This window comes from Eulemur rufifrons, chromosome 4 (genome assembly GCF_041146395.1).
Source record: "Eulemur rufifrons isolate Redbay chromosome 4, OSU_ERuf_1, whole genome shotgun sequence".
NCBI classification, from domain to species: domain Eukaryota; kingdom Metazoa; phylum Chordata; class Mammalia; order Primates; family Lemuridae; genus Eulemur; species Eulemur rufifrons.
Window position 1 is genome coordinate 19,039,560 of NC_090986.1, and position 4,898 is coordinate 19,044,457.

The 4,898-nt window shown below is 49.0% G+C and overlaps 1 non-coding gene across 1 annotated transcript; it reads left to right on the top strand.

Moving 5' to 3' along the window:
• Positions 1 to 4,438: 4,438 nt before the first annotated feature.
• Positions 4,439 to 4,542, top strand: LOC138383118 (small nucleolar RNA U13). The gene has a single exon (XR_011233560.1). It is a non-coding gene; the product is annotated as a small nucleolar RNA U13 (small nucleolar RNA).
• The last annotated feature ends 356 nt before the right edge of the window (positions 4,543 to 4,898 follow it).

The following is a 4,898-nucleotide window of genomic DNA, read 5'->3' on the forward strand; positions in this document are numbered from 1 at the left end:
ACCATCCTGTGTGGTTCCCTATTCCTACCTGTGCTTTTGTAAATGGTTTACTAAGTTTAGGCCCTACTTGAGGTCCCTTAATTTGAGATTGCAAACTGTTCCCTGCTGAGACCATGACTAACACCGTAAGCCAGATTCTAGGTATGCCAAGTATCTCCAGGGTACTTCCGGGCTCCCATTTGCAGGTTGATTTGAATTTCATGGAAGCTAGATCTGATGGAAAATTGAAACCAGCTTCCACAGCACCGATTATGAGTTTTTGAATTTTTCAAAATATCTTTACGGTTCTCACTGACTGATGCTAATGTAAGTCAATAAAATGCATTTCCTCTTAAAAATACCACTTTGTTTTACATATCAGGATGTCATATAAATTTTATTGGTGGAAAAAAAAAAGGGGGACTTTACTGCTTTAAAAGGTTTGGTAACCACAGGTAGATGACTTCTAGGATCCTTCCAAGATTCTAAGATTCTAAATATTACGGTTTGAGGAGCTGGGCAATGCCTCACCTCTCCCAATCAAGCTTCTGAGCAGTGAAGCAATGTGACAGCCACTAGAGGCAAAAGTACAGGAAAAACCTCGGACTTCTTCCTGCAGACTTTCCCGCCCTGCCCATGGTGGCAACACTGCAGGCCCAGCACCTGCAAAGGTGAGGAGTGCAGCAAAGCGTCCCTCCCGGGGGCTCCCCTGATACCCTCAGCAGACATGGTCAATTCTTGTCCCCATCAAGATCCCTCCTGGTAATATGACAATAGCCATAGCTCCCTGCCATTTCTTGATAACCTGTTATGTGCCAAGCACTATGCTTAATGCTTTACATATATAAACAGTAACTGACATTGCCAGTAGTTTCTCAAATTATAATGCAGCAGTCAGCCCCATTACCCTGACCAGCAGGAAATCCCGCCCCTGCCCACCCTGACCAGCAGGAAGTTCCGCCCCTGTCTACCCTGACCAGCAGGAAGTCCCGCCCCTGCCCACCAGCCAGTGCTGGTGCCTCCTTTGCCCAGTCACCAGGTGCAGGCATCTGTGTGCTCACCCATGGGAGGGGATTTCCTGGCCATCTCACTGGCTTCAGTCTCCTCACCCCAAGACTCAGTCAAAATTTCACTCCACAGTATACAGGGTCCCTTTTTAAGCCATTCCTCTTAGCCACTTCCTCTGAGGCCCAAGTCTGCCAGCAGGAGGGCTGGGTGGGGACGAAAAGGAACACTGCCTCCTCAGGGAACAAGGGACCCCCAGACTCTGCTCTCTCTATCCACTCAAGGCCAAGGACAGCTCCCTCCATAGCCCCAGGCCCTACTCCTTTCTACCCCGTTGGTAGTTTTATTTCAGGGTCTTCTTCACTGCAACCCTGCTTAGGGTCCTCCTAAAGCTTCCTGAAGAGTGTTCTGAATTTCAAATATTAGGGACAAGAGCTGAGAATCTTATTCCCTTCCCTCTTAAAGGTCTAGAACTCCTCCTCAAATTGTTGGAGGTTCATCCCAGTACTCTGTTTTCCGAAGGGTACTGTATGGGAGGCTGATGAAGTGGTTCCCTCCAGGGAGGAATCCAAGTCTTCTCCAAAGTGACTTTTGTAGTCTCTACCAAAAGCGGCTGGCCAAGGTTTTAGCACCTGAAGCACCAAGCATTGCTAAGTATACATACCTCGTTTACTCATCTCTGTCATTCCCATGTGACAGCTGAAGAAACAACTGAGGCTCAGAGAAGTTAAGTAACTTGCCCCAAGGTTACTCAGCTAGATTTTCAAAACCAGTGTATTGGATTCCAAAGCCCAAACTTGATCCAAATGGTGGCTCCATTCTCTGAGCATCTCTTCTTTGTTCCTCTTAACAAGATCACAATAATTGAATAATAGTAATGACTGAGCTTCAGAGGCTGCAGGTTAGGGTGGCCCTTGCCCTACACCCCCAAAAATGTTTGCCTGCATCTTCTTTTTGTAGGGTAGGAAAAAATACAATTATTCCTATTTCTAATTTCTGATACTAAAAGAAATCTCTCAAATAAATCCTGCTGTTCTGGATTTAAATTAATCTTGTATTGTCGGGAGACCATGAGTCTAAAATTGAGCACTTGGGGAGCCAGGGGCAATTTTTAGAAACACAGTGAATGACAGAGCACACGGAGGCTCAAAGTCACAGCCAGGCTAATGTGTCTGATGAATGAGTTAGCAAAAAACGTTGTTCTACTACCGTTCAAACCCCCAAAGTCAGACTAGGCTGTTTTTAGACTATATAAAGGTTCTGCTAAGTTCATCTCAAGTTCAGTGATGTGGAAGAAGTGCTCGGGTGTCATCGCTATGCAGAGGGAGGAGTTGAGGCTCTGGAGGCAGGAAAGCCAACTCCAACCCCAGCTCTGCCTTGGGCACAGCATTGAACTTCTCTGAAGCTCAGGACCCTCGTGTATAAAATGGAGATGATACTACATGCCTCGTTGTAAAGAGTCAAACCCTCGTCCCAGAACAGTCCTGATGCATGAATAAATATTTAATATTCAGACGAATCATGGGCTAAAGCCCCCGAGGTCACTCATAGGAGCACTCTGAGGGTTAGCTCCCTTCTCTAAGTCAAAGCCAGGGGCGTGGTGAAGGTCATGGGGGAGAATAAAGAGTGAGAAGAAAAGGGGCTGAGATGCACAGGTGTGGGCAGACCAGGCGACATCGGGAAGAGGACCCAGGAGGATCTGCAAGGGGCCAAGCGCCACCCAGGGGAGAGGGAAATGTGGAAGCCCAGGGAAAAGGGATTTATACACACCACAGTCAGATGCTGAAGATAAGCGCTGAACTATGTGCAGGTGACTTGTGGATTAGGAGGTCGTGGGGACCTGGGTCAGGGTTGCATCAGGAAACCTGGAGATGGCAGCTCCAAAGAGAGTTACATGACGAGAGTGTTCACAAGGCTGTGGGCAGACAGGAGATGAAGTTCCCTGGGGTGGGGATAGCAAGAAGCCACTGCCACCCCTAGGTCTGAAGGTGTAAGCGTAAGCGGAGTGGGTTCTTCAAGCTGGTGGGAACTATATCTGGGGGTGGCCAGCAGTTGGGGGAAAGGGGGGCCTCAGAAGAGGAGGCGGCCCTTCAGGGAGGGGGGAGGCCCCAATGCCACTGGTTCTACTGTGATGGTGACTCCTCCCTCCTTTCCCTTCCCCCACCCTACTATCTTCCACTAGAAGCCAGAGTGAAGGGAGCCCAGGTGGTGCAGTCCGAAGAGGCTGGCCTCCTGGGGAGCAGGGCTGGGGAGAAGGGTGGGGGTGTGAAGGGTGGGGGTGGGCACATCCAGCTCCCTAGGTGAGAGTGGGCGGCTTCCATGGCCCAGTGGTGAGGATGGGTGGCGGGAAGGGACAACAGGCCCTTTCCTCACAGTGACCCCATAAACAGCTAGAATCCCTACACATACACCCGAAAAATACAATGCAATATAATGCCACTTATTTTAAAATAGCCTATCATTCATAATTTCTCAAAGTCTAACTGGCCTTTCCTCAACTGGTCCAAATTGAATTTTCCTGCCTGCTGTCACACGGGGAGCTGAGCAAGAAGCACCTCTCGAGACTGTGTACAAACACCTCTGTGGTGCTCTCAGAGGGTAACTAGCTACTGCACTATTTCTTTTAGAAACTGTAATTCCCAAATCTGAAAACTATTTGAGAAAGTACTGAAAAAAAAAAAAAAAAAAAAACCAGCTCTGTCTGCTCTGCTTCTCTCCCTGCGTCACCGCTGCGCAGGGAAAAGAACAATTTCAGCTCCTTTTGGGAATACAGATGTGCCCTGACCTACCTTCCCTCCCTGACTGCCCTGAGCTATCTTTGAAATTGGGTCTGCACTGGGGACTGCGTGTCCTCAAAAGCCTGAGCGAACCGACCGGCCATGGAGGACGGAGGTGTTTGGCTTTTGCTTTTCCGGCCTTTCCCCTCAGGCCAGCACCCCACCTCTGTCCACCCCCTCCCACAGGGACACGCCTGCACACACACCTGCACATGCACCTGCAAGTGCACACACACACACACACTCACACTCACACTCTGACGCATTTCACGATGCAGCCTGCAACCACCTCCCACCCGGGAAAGCACCAGTGTGAGTCACTCCACCTGGAGCGGGAGCCAGACTTCCCAGGCGACACTGGAGCTCCTTTCCCTGAATGCTGAAGACCAGGAGCACAGACTCTCAGGATCACAGGACCCAGGACAGGAAGAGACCCTGCAGTGCAGGAACACCCTGGTCAGTGCATAAACCCTCTGCAGCCACTGCCCGGGCCCGTGTCAGCAACTCTTCAGAATTCTCCTCCAGAATCTACGCCTTCCTGGCCTTTCTGAATAGGAAGTGTGATGGGGGAGGGGATGGAACCAGGCTAAGACTGGTCCTCCCTCTCTTTAGGAATTCTCCCAGTTGACATATGGATCAAACCATATGGGATTGCTGTTATTCTCAAAAATGCCGAGATCCTTTTGTAGTTTATAAGTGTGATGATTGGGTTTTCACGCTCATGTATGAGATGTGCCTCCCTCAAACCTTGTTACGATGTTGGCACGTTACCCATCTGATGTGGGAAAAAAATGATGCCAAATGTTGGTATTCATATAATTCAATCTAAACCATAGAAAGAACCGATAGTCAAAGTATTGCCTGTATGAATGGCTTGAAAAATGCCCAACCATGTTGCCAAGACAAGGCTGTCTGGGGAAAACTGGATTAGAAAAAGTGTATGACTGGGTCCACAGGGTGCCCAGGTTAAACATTATTTCTGGCTGTGTCTACCAGGGTGTTTCTGGATGAGATTAGCATTTGGATCAATAGACTCAATGAAGAAGATGGCCCTCCCCATGCAGTGCTGCTTATCCAATTTGTTGAGGGCCTGAATAGAACAAAAAGCAGGGGAATGAGGAGAAATTTGTCCCCCAC